Source organism: Canis aureus, chromosome 15 (assembly GCF_053574225.1).
Source record: "Canis aureus isolate CA01 chromosome 15, VMU_Caureus_v.1.0, whole genome shotgun sequence".
Lineage (NCBI taxonomy): Eukaryota > Metazoa > Chordata > Mammalia > Carnivora > Canidae > Canis > Canis aureus.
The window spans coordinates 44365416-44383996 of NC_135625.1; the positions used below are offsets into that span (position 1 = coordinate 44365416).

An 18581-nucleotide genomic window follows, 5' to 3' on the forward strand; every position below is an offset into this window, starting at 1 on the left:
AGTATATGGATGTCTATTTGTACCCACAATGATTAAAAATATTATAAATTAAAATATATTTGTCAGTTTGATGAATTAAACTGTTTCTGAAAAGTGGAATTTTTATTAATGTGGTCGAAATATGTCACATATTCTCTGTCTTGTTGAATGTTCTTTTCTCTTAAATTCTGCTCTGATATAAATATTGCCATCCAAACTTTCAATTGTGTTTTCTAGCTACACTTAGCTCTTCCTTTTATTTTATATTTCTGAGTCATTTGGTTTTAGACTTGTCTTATAAACAGCATATAATTGGATGTTGAGCATCTTTGTTTTTGTTGGGGATGTTTAACCCATTTACATTTATTGTCATATTTGATAAGTTTGATTTTTTTTCAGTTAAAGATTTCTTTTTTTTAAGATTTTATTTATTTGAGAGAGAGAGAGAGAGAGAGAGAGAGAGAGAATGTGCACATGAGCAGGGGGAGCCAGAGAGGGAGAAGCAGGCTCTGCAGGGAGCCCAATGCAGGACTTGATCCCAGGAGTCCTGGGATAATGACCTGAGCCGAAGGCAGATACTTAATTGACTGAGCCACTCAGGCACTCCTAAAAAACCATTTCTACTTTACATGCTTCTTGTTATTCTAGAGAGAATATGTTATATGGATTCTATTTTTGTTTTCTTTCTGGTGACTTAAAAGGCACACATCTAGTTTTTATTCCCTTGCTGCTAATTTTGTAGTTTTAAACATAAAATTTATTTATTTATTTGACTCAAATTAGTTCTGAAATCTCATCTAAAAAAGGTTTTCAAAAGAAATCATGAGCAAGAGAGCATTATTGGAATCAATGTTTATCCTTTCAAGTAGACTGTTCTGAGGGACAAATTATTTGATTTAAAGTGTTGATACTTTCATGTAAAAAAAATCGTGTTTAAAAAAAAATCATGAGGGCAGCCCCGGTGACGCAGTGGTTTAGCGCCGCCTGCAGCCCAGGGCGTGATCCTGGAGACCCTGGATCGAGTCCCACGTCAGGCTCTCTGCATGGAGCCTGCTTCTGCCTCTGCCTGTGTCTCTGCCTCTCTCTCTCTCTCTCTGTGTCTCTATGAATAAATAAATAAAATCTTAAAAAAAATCATGAACATTTCTCCACCAATTTGACCCTTTGGTTGCTTCAGGATTAATTTAAAATAAAGATAAACAAGAAAAAAACTTTACTCTTTCCATGTTATATACCCTGTCCGTCTTCTTTGTTACCCCTCAGTATGTCTTTAATGTAAGGAGTGGGGAGCAATCAGTCAGTGGCAGGTGAGGGAAGCATGTGTGGCAGGAATAGCTCTGAATTGTTAGATCTTGGGTAAGTTATTTTCCTTCTGGGCTTCAGTTTCCATATCTGGAAGTTTCAGAGGTTGGAGTACCTAATCTCTGAGGTTACTTGTACCTTCATTCTTAAATAATTAAACAAAGTTTATTAAGTACCTATTTGCATAGCTTCAGTACCAGGCCCTATATAGAATGGCAAACTCAAAAACAATCTATATTTAAGAAGAAAAAGAAAAGTTCCTAAGCTGATGAGATTCTGTATGTTGGTCTGTATGCTGGTTATGTTGTGTGTAGCATGTAAAAAATTCACTGGGCTATATACCTTTAGGATGAGAGCACTTTAATCACTTTACTTATGTATTTTATACCTCAATAAATAGGAAAATAAACCAAAAAAAAAAAAAAAAGAAAAAAAGAAAGGATGGAAGAGAAAAGAAAAACTGGCTAGATGTTTAAAGGTTGTAATTATGAGGCAGGATGGCATAATAGAGAATTCACAGAAAATAGTGAGTTTAAATCCTGATACCTTCAAATATTAGTCTTGGAATCTTGTACACATTATTGAACCGTTCGAGACTCAGTTTTCTTAGTATTGAATGAGTTAAAAGGCACATAAAGCACCCGGCATGTAGCAGGTGATTAATACATATATATTTTTTAAGATTTTATTTATTTATTCAGAGAGACAGAGAGAGAGGCAGAGACACAGGCAGAGGGAGAAGCAGGCATCATACAGAGAGCCTGACGTGGGACTCGATCCAGGGTCTCCAGGACCACGCCCTGGGCTGCAGGCGGCGCTAAATCGCTGCGCCACTGGGGCTGCGCGATTAATACCGATTTTTAAAAAGAGGCAGTAAGAGTATTAAACAAATGAATATGACCGGTTCAAAGAACTAAAAGATTTTACATCATTCTTTTGAAATCACCCTAAAATTAATAAATCCCAGGAAGCCCAGTGTTAGAGAGACTATGAAGAAAAAGCTAGGCTCATATTTTTCTAGCGACGTGCAAACTTGAAAATACCTCTTTTGGAGAGCCACTTGGCAATTTATAATAAAACTCACCCAGTTTATAATGATCTTTAAATTGTTAATCCCACTTTTCAGATTATAGCCTGAGCAAATAACTCCTGAAGGAAAACAAAATTTATTTATTTTAAAGTGCTTGACTAGGTTATAATAATGTGTGGAAACAACTAGCTTAAAGATGGCTAATTAAACCATTTTAGCAATGCAGTGGAATACTGTCCCATTTAAAATGGCAGATACATGGACTAAATAGATATACGAAGATTTCAAGCAAAAAATTAGAAAATAGTGTGCATTCAGTGAATACAAACACATAAAACCTATGTCTGTGCAACGATAAAGGTTAGAAGTGAATTTTATAAATTTCTGGTTCTATGTGGAAAAAGGGAGATCTATATTTTAATTTTTGGTTTATTACAATGATTGCTTAGTAAGTCAGTAAAAATAAAGTAAAAACATATGTCCTGAAATAGAACAAGGTCTCTGAAAATAGTGCGTAAAATACAGAGTAAAAATGTACAGCCGGTATATAGGTAGAGTTATAGAAAAAAATAGAAGTTGTATTCCTCATAATATTGAAGAGGTTGCCTTGCCAATGCATTGTGAAAGGAGTTATTAGTCTCAAGAAATGCTTTTCCTAGAAATAATTTCCAAGTCAGCTAAAATGCCAAAATATGGAGATGAAAATTCATGAGATAAGTTGTTCTTAAAGATATCAAGTTCCCTATCAGCTGCATTTTTTTTACAGCCTTTTCTTCTTTTTTCTTTGGTGATAAAGGAGAAGGTTTTATAGATGCTGAAATGGTTTACAATTGCCTTATTTAGTTGCTCTTATTTTTTTTATGTCTCCCCAAAGGGTCACAGAATCCATCATTTAAAAAGAGAAAATGATGTGTTTTTAGTGCAAAGAGAGAATAGCTTTAGAGAACCAATAGGAATGGGAATACATGGAGTCGGGCATGTATATCTGTAACAAACTAAGTACTTTGGATCATATCAGATGTCAGAAGCTTCACAAGGAAAATAGAATGAGGTGCTGGGTGGTGGGGTACTACCTTTTCATACTGGAAGGCCTAAATCAACATGTTAGTGGTTTTGAAGTGAGAAGCTGTTGGAGTGCACAGGAGAACATGGCTGGCCCTGGTTGACAGACTCTCCTCTTTTCCCTGGGAAAAGAATATCTTTGGGAAATAATGAAGGAATTTTTCTAGGTGTGTGAGGGGTCTGGATATTTTAGGGGATGGAGGAAAGTTTGTATCTGAAATGTGTTTGGTGGCATGGAAAATTTTTGACCCAAGTTACATAATGCAAGGAATATTCCCCAAAAGAGAACTGTCAAGAATTACAGAGCTGGAAGGAGTCTTAGAAATTGATTACTCCAAACTCTTAATTTTGCCAGAGAGAAAACAGACCCAAAGGGGAGAAATGGCTTGCCCAAGGTTATAGTCACTAGTGAGGACATGGTCAAAACCAAGTCTGTTGGTTTCTGGCCATTATTTTTCCTGCTCTACCTTGCTGAAATTGCCCTTACCTTCCACCATCACTTCATTACTGACGTTTTCTGCATCTATCATGCAAAAGATTAGCCTCCAGACTTAGAAATGTAGCCCTTTAATTCACAAAGATTTCCTTTAAACCATCAGAGGTGTGAGTCAGCAAATCATGATCTGTAGCATTTGTTCCAGGATCCTGTTTGTCTAGCAGGGAGAGAAGTTTAATTACAAGAGCTTGATTCTGGAATCAGAGTTCATATCCCAGCTCCACCACTGGGATGGTGACTGCCATGAAGCAAAGTATTTAACCTCTCTGAATTTCAGTATCATTTGTAAAATGGAAGATCATAATAGTACCAATCTTTTAGGTCCCTTAGGTGAAGATTAAATGGCATACCCATTGGATGGGGGCCTGCTTTATAGTAAGTGCTCAATAAATGCTAGCTATTATTGTTGTTCTGGGGGTAGTTAGAACTATTTCTGTCAGAAGTCTTAAGGAAATAAGAACTTTTTTATTTTTTGAGGGAGCAATGAGTATTATCTAGGCATGGTCCCTAGGTGTTCAGAAAGACTTTTCTGGGATTGTAAAGCTTCTGAACTTTCAACAATCTGAAATCTTTCTCTGGTAATCTTTCATGAATCTAGTGTAGCTTATGTTTGTGTAGCTTTTCATCCAACAGCTATCTTGATTACTTCAGATTTAACTACTCCTTATCTTAAATTTTTTTCTTGGTAATTTTTATAGCTTTATTGAGGTATAATTGATATGCAGTAAACCCACATATTTAAAGTACACAATTTTATTAGTTTGATATGCACATCACCAAAATCAAGACAATGAACATATTTATCACCAGCAGAATTTCTGTGTGCTCCTCAGTACACAGCTCCCACCATCCTGGTCCTTCCTGGTCTCTGCCAACCCCCCACCCACCTCCTCAGCCAAACACTGATCTGCTAGAATTTTATGTACATGGAATCATATGGTATGTTTTTTATTTGTCTGGCGTCTTTTAGCATAATTGTCATCCATGTTGATACATATATCAGTTGCTCCTTTGTTTTTATTGGTGAGTCCTCAATTTTTAATTTGTTCACTCTTTACCCCTATCTTGCTTAACTGGCCATGATATGGGATGAAAACAGATTTTGATGATTTAAAAATATTTATTATCTATGTTTCCTTTTCTTATTTTCTATTTCATTGCTGCCCAGTATACACAGTAAATAGTATACAGCAATTTAGGTTCCCTGAGAGTAACACTCAATTGCATTCTGTATGCATATTTTAAAAAACAGTATCCATAAACAATATTATTATTTATTTATTTGAAGGTTGAGATTAAAATTTTCCCCTGTCTCTTTGGCTCTCAATATTAAAAAAAAGCATACTTTCATTGGCCTAACCCAATAAATTGATTTAATAAATTAAATTATATAAATACACAGTTTTTGTTTTTTACAGTGAAATATGTATTCTGTTACTGTTACAGCCTTTTTTTTTTTTTTTAAATGTGGACACTATGTATGTTCTCAATTCCCTTGCAGCTGGAGCATAACATGAAATAAGCTAAAAAATTGATACATTGATATAGCAGAAGTAATACATTTGCAAAATAATGACATCATTTAGGAAGCAAGTCCATTTTTTTTTTTTAGCAAGTCCATTTTTATAATGACTTTTTACTAACACCATAGTATCTCTCAACTATTAATAGAACTTGCATCTAGGAAGGAAGAATATAAAAATTACCATTCAAAATGCCCATTCAAATTTGGTGAAAGATTTAATTTCTTCATCTATCACAGTGTCATGAGTCCTGTGAATACTATAGATCAAGCCTCAGTGCCAGAAGTTTGGAGACTTGACAGTGTGGAGGGTAGAAGTTAGCCAGAGGGAATCATAATGCCAAAGAAAACAAACTTCACCCATCCTGCATCTTAGACATATGTTCTAGGCAGGTGTCCTGAGTGCTCTCTTGGCCTGAGAAGCCTGGGAATGCAGTAATTTAAAAACCAAGCCTGTAGTGGAGATGTATATACTGACCTTCAAGATGCTGTAGGCATTGTAGTGGCAGATAGAGGTTTATATGGAACAATGAAAAGAAGGTGTGGTTTCCATACTCGAAGGTAACTTGATTATCTGGTCCTAACTTTCATTTTGCTGGTGACCAGCCCAAGGTCATAATAACTTAATAGCAGGACTGGGACCAGACCTGTGATTTCTGAACCACAAACTTTGTGTTGCTGTTGTATTGGGACTGGTATGGGGGCATGTAAGGTGTTAGACTGTATGATTTGTATCCCTCTGAGCTGCTTGACATAGGGGTCTATTGTCCGGGACATGGCATCCTTGATGAGCTATACTTCTTGAGCACTGTATCATCTTCATCATTTGCCCAGCTTGTTGCCATCTGTAACATATCTTCTTACACACAGGGATTCTTCGTGTGGGTGGGAGGCAACAGATAAAGGTCATCCTCCTTCAATGAGAATCCCTGACACAGGCCCAACCCATTATTTTATAGACCTGGAAACACAGGCGAAGAAGTTATGGGCTTATCACAGTCTCACAGTAATGTGTTTAAGATGATGTCTTGGTCCACTTGGGCCTCTATAACAAAATACGGTAAACTAGGCCTCTTTCTCACAGCATTTCTTTCTCACAGCTCTGGAAGCTGGAAGTCCCAGATCACGGCATCAGCCTGGGTGCGTTCTGGTCAGTAATCTCTGGGTTGCAGACAGCTGACTTCTCGCTGTGTCCTCACAGGGCGAGAGAAGAGCTAGCTGGTGGGCTGGCCTCTTCTTTTCAGGATGCTACTCCCACTCGTGATGGCTGGCTGTACCCTCATGACCTCCCAAAGGCCCTGCCTCCAGATACCATCACACTGGGATTAAAATTTCAACATGAGAATTTTGGGAGGGATACAACCAGTTAGTGCCTAACTGGTGAAAATCCAAATCTGTTGTTCTGCATGGAGCACACCAGATCTCCCTGAGACCCTGTTCATGCCTCATCAGCCTCTGTGATCGCATTTAGCACACGCTGAGCAGCTGCAGGACCTAACGGGGTGGAGCTGGCCCGGAAGAATGTATTAGGAGAAGGTGTCGAATAAAGTGAATAGTTGCACGTGAGTGTGACTCCTGCACTACAGACCGTGTGCTGGAAAGTAGCTCTCTTTTGTGGACATACATCAACTGTCTGTATCTTCACTGAGTTAGGGCAAAGATGATGTTATTGGTCTCACAACTAATGGCAAATGTAGTTTCTTTCCAAGAGACTTAATATAACTCTGTCCTTTCCAGTTCAGATTAGTCTGTCCTCTTTTCTGCTCTAACACTACATTATTTGGATTTCTGTGTAGCATGAGAGTCATTTCATTCTTGACCTTGTTAGGGTCAAGTGTTGATAATATGAGGATGGCTCAAATGGAGAACCCCACAGGGACCCTGCTGCCTAGCTTGGGAGGCACTTGGTAAATCTTTATAAAGAAAATATTATTTTATACCCTTTAAGATGTTAAGAGACCTATACATTTTATTTTGTTTATTTTTTAAATTTAAATTCAATTAGCCAACATAGAGTATATCATTAGTTTCAGAGGTAGAGTCAGTAATTCATCAGTTGCATATAATGCCAAGTGCTCATTATATCATGTGCCCTCCTGAATGCCCATCACCCAGCGACCCCATCCCCTCATCCACCACCCCTCCAACGACCCTCAGTTTGTTTCCTAGAGTTAGAGTCTTTTGGTTTGTCTCCCTCTCTGATTTCTTCCCATTCCCTTTTCCTTCCCTTCTATGATCCTCTACACTGTTTCTTATATTCCATATATGAGTGAAATAATATAATTGTTTTTCCCTGACTGATTTATTTTGCTCAGTATGATACTCTCCAGTTCCATCCATGTTGATCTAAATGGTAAGATTTCATCCTTTCTGATGGCTAATATTCCATTGTATATATAGAACACATCTTCTTTATCCATTCATCTGTCAAAGGACATCAAGGCTCCTTCCACAGTTTGGCTATTGTGGACATTGCTGCTATGAACATTGGGGTGCAGGTTCCCCTTCAGTTCACACATCTGTATCTTTGGGGTAAATACCAAGTAGGGCAATTGCCATTGAAACCATGCATTTTAAAAGAGACTTCAAATAATTTAGCAATATAATTTTGTTCATAGTCTTGATAGTTCTGCTAATTGTATCTAAGATTATCCCCACTTATCAGAATGAAAAATTGGAGAAAATAAGAGTGACTTACTTCACTGGAAGGATTAAGAATAAGAAAGAGATCAAGAGATACCTTCTCATTTAGTCTGCTTTTGTACAAGCTAGACCAGGACATAGTGATCCTGTTTTTCATTTCACAGGATAACAGAAGAGAAACATTTTTGGGGAAACTCGTGACTTTTAAAGTCAGTTGTGCTCTAAAACATACTATTTTCAGCAGAATTATTTAATTCGGAAGGAATGCGGTCAAGAATATAGTTACATGTGATTTATAATTTAGCATCCAAGGGCACTTTCTTTTCTGAAATATATTCTTTTTTTTTTAAAGAAGATTTTGTTTACTTTAGAGAGAAAGAGAGGACATGTGAGGAGGGATGGAGAGGGGAGAAATAAAGGGTGAGGGAGAGGGATAAGCAGACTCTATGCTCAACCCAAGATGGGACTCGATCCACAACCCTGAGATCATGACTTGAGCTGAAACCAAGAGCTGGAAGCTCAACTGACTGAGCCACCCAGATGCCCCTCTGAAACATATTTTTGAGAAAAATAATTTTAGAAGTTGTCTGCACTCTATTCCTGCTCTGTGTTCTAGTACCATAACAGAGGACTCCACTGATTTATACAAATAAAATACATTACCATCCAGATTTTAAAATGTATATATTGTCATCCACATATACAGAAAGAAAAACCTCACAGGTAGCTTGAGTTGGCAGACGCATATCTAGTCTCTGCCTGTCTTAGTGCTTTTCTTTTGTGGTTTTAGGCACATTGATGATGAAAGGCTTTGTTAGCCTTCCTTTCTTATTTCTCACATTTCCAGGATCAATGTGTCTGATACATATGTGTCTTAGATGGACTAAAGATTTAAAGATTGACATTTGTGAAGGTGAGCTTAAGGCACACGCCTTAAGTGTGTGGGTATTATTGCACCACTGGGTGGGTATTATTGCACCATTAATCAATTGTGCTTTTGAAGCTCTTTAGAAATTAAAATGCTGGGAACTTTCACTTAGGAATTGTACATTGAATAGAATGGATTGCTAGATTGTTAAAATATTATTGATCTCAGTGTACTCGTTTTCAATATTTTTGATTGCTGTTTTCAATATTTGATTTTTGGTAGTCTTCTCTGAATATGATTAAAAGCTGACTTATTTACAAAGTGCCATTAATTAGTGTATGTCAAACTCTGACTGTGGGGGTGGCATGGGGCAGACTTCCTAACCTTTAGAATCCTGCTGGGCAACTTCCAAATCCAAGCATGTGATTTTTCCGTGGACATTCTGCCAGCCACTCTCTGCACATTTGCCTTCTCTTGCCTACTTTTCACCATAACTAAAATTTGCGAAGTCACATATGTGTCTCCACAGTCCTCACTCTTTATGCCAAACTATTGAGAACACACTTGGCATCAGGTGACAGGAGAGGGGACCTCAGATCTGGATACAAATCTTTAGACCGAGGGATGTTGTTGAGAACTATTTTGTGAACTGAATACAGCACTGCACTATATCTATATACTTGTAGTCGCTTTCCTGGATTTAGCATTTATTTTGAGCACATTCTTATTGTTTGCTTCTTTGATGGGAAGGCTTGTCAAAGAGTGTGCTTTTGCCTTTGTGATTGCTTTTAAAGGATGAGGGATTCAAGAGAGCAGGAGGGGCTGTGTTCTCGAGGCATCTATGGCAATCTTTGGCATACCTGTTGGCCACCAGTTTAATGCAGTATAAGCCCCTGTAAGTCCCATCCTCTCTTAGGGCTAGTACTTGCAGGTAAGGCAGTGTTGCCTAATAGAAAAAGTAAAGACTTGCTTTCCTTTTTCTCTCTAGAGCCTTGGTTTTAAAGTCAGAAAAATCCTGGCTTTAGCATGTACTAGTAGGTTTTTTAACACTTGTGAGCCTCATTGTCCCCAGATGTAAAATGGGAATGTCAACACACACACATCCATAGCATTGCTGTGGGGATTGCATGTGGCCAGCAGAGCATATGGCACATTCTAGTTGATGTGTCTTGCCTCTAGTTGATGTTGTCCAGGTGAACACATTCACTTCTCCCTAGGTAACTTTAGTTTACCTTCAGTCATTTTCCATGATGCTAATTCTCCTTCCACCCGGATCACAAAGGGAGACTTGACAGTGGTTCTGCCTTCCTGTCTCTCCTTTTTCCAGCACTAGCTTGAGACGACTGCTTTCTGGGGGAACATGATGTTTGGTACTACTAAGGAGACAGCATACTTCCCAGAGCCAAGGATCAGAGTTTTAATGAGTTCTTTCACTAGGAAAAGAGGGAGGCGCCGGGCCATCCTGTGGCTCTTACCCTGCAGTTTGGCATCGCTGGGGTAGGCACTTAGAAGCTGGATGAATGTGGACTACTGTGTGTGGATGAAAAAAAACTGTGAATGTTTCTCTTCAAGTTGCTGGAGAGAGAAGTACAAATTAGATTATTAATGATCATATGGAGGTATGAGCTGACAGTCTATTTAGTTGCATTATTAAAACAAGTATGGTTTTGGACGATGTGGATTTCCCCCCCTTTTTATTTAAATGACAAAGAATATTCATGAAGGGTATCAATAAAGACCATGTCAGTGATTCAGCTTGCAAAGCTGCCCCTGCATGCTAAAAGACAGAAGAGAAAATTTAAGTGGTTTAGAATGAGAATATGAGATTGGAAGCCAAATTATAAACTCATTTCAACTCTTGGCCTGCAGGCTCCGGAATAACATTATTTGTTGTCAAAGATGGAAAACAAGTCGGATTCAGGTCCGAATGATATTCCACTTTGGCACTGCTGCCTTTCTGCCGGCAGCGATTCCATTCGGACACGGATTAATGAGGCGGGCAGGGGCCGAAGTGTTGGTCTTGAGAGCGGAGCCAGAGGGGCAGAGCTGCAGCCCCGGGTGTCCGGGTGTCCGGGTGTCCGGGCGTCCTCGGGGGGCCGCGCCCCCGCCCCAGGGATCCGCCCCGGCTCGCCCGCCGCGCGACCCCCACACGCCGGAAGCTGGAGGGGGTGCGGCCCCGTGCGCGGAGCTGGGGGCCCGCGGGCCCTGGGGCCGAGTTACTGGCAGGGCCTCGGAGGAGACCTTGGAACTTCGGTGAGGGAAGCGGCAGGACTGTGACCGGTCCCGAGGGCGCGGGCAGGTCCCGGGGGCTTCTCAGCTCGTTCTTGGCCGGGAGCACCATTCTGGGCCTTTTCATCCCTGCGTGTGAAACGGGGAACAGTGGTGTGTTCCCCTTCTTGCTGTGGCTTCGATGATAGGGACACCTGGGATGGGATCAGGAAAGTCCTGGGAAAGCCGGCTGTTCCCGAGCTGGAGATGGAGCACTAGGACACTTGCCTCACGGGCGGGCGTGGGCCCTTTCCAGAGTCTTTGGCCTCCTTTGCTCCCAGCCTCTGTGCCTGTACCTCTTTGGTACCAGCTTTCATGCCCGTTGACCCATCGGTGGCCTCCAGTGGACCCCCTTACAGGCAGGGGTGACGTGGGGCGGGCTCTGCGCCCAGGCTCCCGCAGCGCCGCGCTGGGACCGCGGTGAGCGCGGGGGCGGAGGGGGGGCCGGGACCCGCGGGGCTGACGCGCGCCCCCCCTCGCCCCTCCCGTCCCCTCCTTCCCCTCCCCGCCCCCCGTCTAGCCGAGCGCGCCCCCTTCCGCCTGCTCCCTCCTCCTCCTCCCCTCCCTGCTGTGCACCCCCTCCCCTCCACCTTCCTTCCCCTTCCCTCTCTCCTCCCCTCCCCGCCGTGCCCCCCCCCCCCCCCCAGCGATAGCCGAGCGCGCGGGCCCCCGAGGGGCCGGGCCGGGGACGCGCGCCCGGGGAGCAGGGCTTTCCCGGCAGCCCGGGACCCCTCTGTCTCTCGGGCAAAACTTCCAGGAGGATTTGCTCTTTTCCAACATTTCGGTACACAGAAACAGTACAAAAAAAAAAAAAAAAAAAAAAAGAGAGAGAGAGAGAGAGAGAGAGAGAGAGAGAGAAAGTGCTGGCGCAGCACGCGGTCCCTGCGAGGGGAGGGCGGCCGTCGCCCCGTGCCCCTGCGAGCCCGAGCGCCCTCGGTGGTGCGGGAGCGCGCGGGGCCGCAGGTCGGAGCCGGGGGCGCGCAGTGTGGGTCCCGCGAGGTTGGCTCCGCGAGCGGCGCGGTCCGGGGACCCTTCCGAGGCGGTGCGCTCGCGCTCACGCTCACGCGCGTCTGCGGCGCCCACCCGGGATCCCGAGCCCTGCGTGCATGTGCGCCTGGGAACACGTTTGGTCTTTTACGCGTTAACACGGGGAGCGGGGATGGCAGCCAGCATCGTGGGGATGAGTTGCACCTTATATCTTAAAGATCTAAGTGTCTACCATTTTGTAATATCACCTAGAGATGAGACGTGGAAATTCACAGGGCCTACCACATTTTACTTTATTTTGTTTTATTTATTTTATTTTATTTTATTTATTACTTTTTATTTTATTGTATTGTATTGTATTGTATTTATTTATTTATTTATTTATTTATTTTTTTTTTTTACGTTTTAGGTTCATTTCCCTTTCAAGGAAAGAAGCCAAGCTGTTTTTACCCAGAGGAGGAATGATGTAGTTACATCCTAACCTTCTTTTCTTGTACTTACAGGTAAGTGAGTCTGTTCCTCATAAATTCCTTAGGAAATGAACTTTGCTATGGTCTGACCCGTATTCAGTTTAGTGGCTATGTTTGAGATGTGTTATATTTCATTTTACTTTCAGTCGTTTGAGTAATAGCAAGTTGTTATTACTTTCTCAAAGTAATTTAATGATTTGGCTGCCTCAAGTCTCTTATTCACTTTGGAAAGCCTGTGATCTACTTTTAATGTTACCAACTTCTTTAGATTTTATCTCTTCTCACAGTTAGAACTGCATAATTCTTCTTAAAAAAATATTCACTGGAATAGGAACATTTGTTATTCTTTTGGAAGTTGTGACAGAATAGTAAGCTTTCTCAGATATTTCGCTCATCATCAAATGGCCACCATAATTTTGACCATGCTACAAAGTATTTAAGTAAAACGGTTTAGGAAATGGAAGAATGATCCTCCTTTCCCACTTGTAACACCTTAGGAGTATACTTTCTAGAATCTTGAAGAATAATAGTACCCCAGTGGATTATATGGTTGGTCTTAGTCTGGTGACAGATATAGAGCTCTGGAACATTGTTTCAGTTCTGCTCTGATAACCAGTAATTTTGAGTTTCTCTGTAATAAGATATTTTATTACACTTGGGAAGACTAAACTTTTAAAAAAGCAAGAACCTTAGGGACATCATTAATGTTGAAATGTAACAGTATGAAATCTGAAGTTGTGTAAGTGGTTTCTGTCTTCAGCAGAGCAGACCTTTTTAAAAAGTTTTCCTTAGAAATGGCTCAATAGACATGAAAGTATAAATAGGTAATCTGTGCCCAGCATATGTGTATCTTCAAGAAGCGCCTCTCACCTTTTCTCTTCATTTAACAAATTTCTGTGGAGGTTTTGTTTAGGATTTGTTTTGTTTTAACTCTTGTCACACTGATTAAAATGAAAGAATGGAAGTCAAAGCATCTGATTTGATATTACTGAACTGCTTTGCACTAAAACAATAGAGCATATGGAGTATACAGGGGATTGTTGCTGAGTTACTCTAAATAGAAAACTGAAAATAACGTTGGCTCAAAGTTAATAATACAAAAATAAATAAAAGAATAATTCTTTACAAATTCTTTTCTGAGTAGAAAGTCAAGTGGCTACAAGACCTCAGTGATTCAGGGCCAACTTGAGGGATATATGAAATTATTCTGATCTTTGGTCTTGTGATGTTTCATGTTTTTGAGGGTGACTTGGATGATGTAGAAGAGAACAGCGTCAGTAGAGTGCCATGTAGACCCCAAGGATGAAAACCTGGAGAAAATGGTAGAAAAGAGCCGAAGTATACTTTACAAAATAGAGAAACAGTGGAAAGCTGATTCAGGTCTTGGGCAAATGCAAAGTTATAGGACATTTGTGCTCTAGTCTCAGTAGCAAGACAGGGAATACTTGGGTGACCAAAAGGGCAGAGAGGTAGCCTGAGCTGGGTTGTAGTGGTGGCCGCAGTGCCCTGGCTCCCTGGGCAGAGATGTGGGCAGTTGCTGGGGAGCTGCACCTGGGCAGTCCTAGCTTGGGAAAGCCAGCCTTCCAGAAACTTCCCTCTGTAGGCTCAGGAACTTGAACATCCTTCAGCAGTAGACCTTCCTCAGACTTGCAAGAAACAAACATATGTTTTGGGAAAAGAGTGACTGGGCTGTGCTCTCCCTCTGGTGGGCAGACATACCACACCGATACCGGGTGACTATGGAGTCCAAGCAGCTCACTGTTTGATTCAAATATTTCATAGCATCAGGCCATAAAAGGTTTGCACTTGGATGTCCTATGTCACAGACACACGCTTCACAGAGCCTGTTGCACCTCCGTTCCCTCTCAGGCTTTTGCTGCTGGAAGCCGTTCTGGTCTATACACTCTTCTATCCACTTGCCATGCTTTCTTCCTTACACTCTCCCAGAGGACTTTTCTTACCCTCCAGCAGCAGTTCCTAGGATAAATATCCCCATACAGTCATTGCCAGCGCTCAGAAACAGCCCCGTGAGGCTCTGAAGACAGGAGTGGGAGAGCCAGTCAGTACATGGAAAAGTGAAGAAAGGGTGTCCCTGACCTGAACATGCATCCTCTTACTCCCCAGCCCCTGCCCCAGCACATGTCACTGTACTGTCACTGCTCTCTCTAACAGGGTCCCTTGGACTCTTCTCTGAGCAGGGCACAGGCTTTTCTGTCCTCATTTTGTCTGTCCAGGTAGTTCCTTGGGGGAGTGCCTGGGGAATAGAAACTCTCCTTGAAGACGTATAATCTTGTTGGCCTTTCGCAGTCCTGGGAGCTCTTGAAATGTGACTCTCAGGTAACATAAAATGGTAGCTGATTCCATCGTTTTAGGACTGAAGTGGGCATTATAGGTAAATACGAATAGAAAGCTATGATATGGTAGTTGGCACATTGTTCATATTTGAAAAAACCAGAGAAGTAGAGCAGCTTGTAGTTTATGAATTTTGGGGTATATCTTCAACTTTTAAAATATTTCTGTTTAATGGAATGAAGTATGACACAAAGTCAGTAAGCTTTTAATGAGTGTCAGCTTTTGCTGCTGCAATTTTAATTTATACTCCTGAGCTGCAATTCATTTTCAGCAGATGAAGAGACTCCAGGCAGGCGAGGGCCAGGAGATTCACGCTGGCACCAGGACGTAGCCAGCGATGCATGCCTTCTAGTGGATTTTCATTTCTTTTTGGTGATTGACATTTAATTAGCTTTGTGTTTTGTCTTTTCTGTTCTCTTTTGGGGCTCTGCTTATTGACATTCCCCTCTCATTGAGTTGGTTTCTCTCTCCCCAGCTTGCATGTGAGCGACTCACATCCACATCGGGGTCTGTGGTGCCCTCTCTGCAGTGCCCTCCTGGGCAGTGCTCTCCCCGCCCCCTCCCTTCTTCAGACTGGGCCCTGGAAAGCCTCTCCTGAGCCCCAGGGAGGGAGAGACTGGCCCTTGGGCGTCTCTACCACCTCATTCCCCACTGCTGGCAGCTGGGTGTCAGTGAGATGGTGTCCCATAGCCAGCACTGGCCTCACGGGAGGTGCTGTCTCTGCATTTGGAGCATCTAGCATATATTTGTCCTTATTTGGAGTCACAAACCAATGTTTGGATGAATTTCCGGGATCCACAACCTCCATCAGTATTTTAATTTGCTGAGCGCTTCTTGGTCTACCGGTCTCTCCTTTATCTCCTTCCGTTTCAATGTTTGTATTTTCGGGGCTGCCGTGGAGGTTGGAAGGGAGGGATTTGAACTCTGGTGTTCTGACTGCAGTACCAGTACCCACTTGGTTTCACTTGTTTAGAAAGCCAGTTAGAGAAGGGTGTCTGCAACCCCTGCGTCCGTGCACAGGTAAGTGGATAAACAAAACGTGGAGTATACGGACAGTGGAACAGCCTTAAAAGGAACTTGGTTCTGACATCTGTGATGACATGGGTGACCCTTGAGGACAGGATGTGAAGTGAAATGAGTCAGCTCCGAAATAAGACAAAATGTTGTATAACTCAACTCACACGAGGTTACCTGGAGTCTTCACGTTGTTAAGATGGCAAGTGGCATGGTTCTTGCCAGGGGCGGGGAGGGGAGAATGCAGTGTTATCTAATCAGCAGACTTTCTGTTTTGGAAGATGGAAGCTTCTGGGGATTGTTGAACAGCACCATGAGTGTATTGAACACTACTGAACTGTATACTTAAAAATCACTGAGATGGCAGAGGCACCTGGGTGGCTCAGGTGGTAAAGTGTCAGACTCCTCATTTCAGCTCAGGTCCTGATCTCAGGGTCCTGGGATCAGGCCCTATGGTAGGATCTGTGCTCTGTGCAGAACCTGCTTCTTCTCCCTCTGCAACTCCCTGTGCTCGTTCTGTCTCTTAAATAGGTAACTTTAAAAAATCTTTTAAAAAATCAAGATGGTGTATTTTATATGTATTTTACCAAAATTAAAAATAACTTAAAAATAACAAAAAGTAAGTCAAAGATCTTGCTTTTAAAAAAGATAATTAATCCTTTAAAAGTTAAAAAAAAGTGAATTTCTTTGATTTGGGGACTTTTCCTAACTTCAGCTTTATTCTTCATTTGTTCAGATCTTTAAATCACTTTTTATTTAAAAATGTATTATGTAATAAAAAGCAACTGGATTTACATTCATAAGATCTTTGGGATTTACTTTCAGACCATATTACTCCTTTTCTTATTTTTGCCTACATTTGCAGTTAAAATATGATTCAAAACAACCCACTTTCTCACCTGTTTTTCTTCAATAAAGGTCATTAGGATCTTATTGCTCATCCAGAAATATTTGTATTACACTTAAAAAATTACTTGTATAATTAAGGGCAGAAATGTTTATTCTTTTTTTTTTTTAAAGATTTTATTTATTCATGACACAGAGAGAGAGAGAGAGAGAGAGAGAGAGAGAGAGAGGCAGAGACACAGGCAGAGGGAGAAGCAGGCTCCATGCAGGGAGCCCGATGTGGGACTTGATCCCTGCTCTCCAGGATCACACCCCAGGCTGAGGGCAGCGCCAAACCAATGGGCCACCGAGGCTGCCCAGAAATGTTTGTTCTGTCATGAGCAAAGGGCATGACAGATTCCAGGCTTTGACTGGATTGCTTGTAAGGAGCCAGCTACTTCAGGCTACCCCCTACCCCATCACACTAATGGACCTTTTATGTGGAAAATCATGACTCTAAAAGTGTAAATAACATTCTGGTGCTTGAAAGAGTACAATTTCAAATGTTCAGCTGACACCTAGGAAGCAGCTCCCTTTTTACTCAAAGGTTCTGATCCAGTATGTAATATCTTTCCTGAAGAATCTCAAATGAGACTCGAATACTATCAGCCTCGACATGTTTGTGGAGCAGGGAAGGCAGGGGTCTGATGGAGCGATGTGCAAAGGTTTGAGGGAAAATGAGGTGTGAAAATTAGAGGTGGAAGTGGGCACAGGAAAGAATTATAACCTGGAAACTTCTAGCTCAATTGTTACTTATATTTTTCTTTCTTTCTTTTTTTGTTTTTTTGAGAGACCCCACAGGAGCAGGAGTTTGGGGAGGTAGGGGGAAGGGGAGGGGAGGGTCAGAGGGAGAGAGAGAAGAATCTCCAGCAGGCTCCGTGCCCAGCACAGAGCCCGACTAGGGGCTTGATCTCATGACCCTGGGATCATGACCTGAGCTGAGACCAAGAGTCAGACACTTAACTAGCTGAGCCACCCAGTCTCCCATTATTTAGGTTTTTCATATGACAGACATGATTCTATGGTCAGGGCCACCAGAAAACACTAAATTCATCTCTACTATTAGGAAACCATTTAATCCAGGTTAGTACTTTAAATTTTTTTCTAAAGCTCTTTAAAAATATATGGTAATTAGAAATATTAATATTTATACTTAAATCTTTTAATAAAGAGTTGCATATTTTCAACACAACAAAAACATGAGACTTACTACAATTTAGACTTTAAATACACTTTGTGGTTATGAAGTGTCAATTCTTGGATTGGAATCCAGTCTGGTGAAGGTGTCTGTCATCTGCAGAAAAATGAGAACAGTAAGGTGATGTTTTCAAAGACCTAATACTCTGAAGGAATAATCTTTACTCTGAGGCTCTGGTCTTTTTTCTTATGTATTAATATTTAAAATATCTATTCTTTTAGAATATAATGATAATTAATATTTAAAATTCTATTTCTTGATGAATTAAAATGTTGGGTATTATTTAGGATTCTTGGTTGCAAGAAATAGGAAAGTCATATATTGGAAGAATGTTTCAGAATTGATAGAAGAACCAAGATCTCATATATAATAAAAACTTGGAGCCAGGGCTAACTATATCAGTAAATGTGTTTTTCCAAGTTTATAAAACATGTGAATAACCAACTTAGTCCCGAGCATGTGGGATACCTGCCAAGGAATAGAGGTCTTGATAGAGGGGGAGAAA

At 41.4% G+C, this 18581-nt stretch overlaps 1 protein-coding gene across 25 annotated transcripts in view; it reads left to right on the top strand.

Annotated features, from left to right (window-relative positions):
* The window catches only part of CSGALNACT1 (chondroitin sulfate N-acetylgalactosaminyltransferase 1), a 327543-nt gene that overhangs the window by 140744 nt on the left and 168218 nt on the right, over nt 1-18581 (top strand). For 17 of the 25 annotated variants that reach the window (XM_077849411.1, XM_077849415.1, XM_077849413.1 and 14 more), the window contains one exon: nt 12567-12660. The gene's annotated coding sequence lies outside the window, so the exon portion shown is untranslated. The other 8 variants (XM_077849426.1, XM_077849432.1, XM_077849423.1 and 5 more) reach the window with 4 other exon arrangements.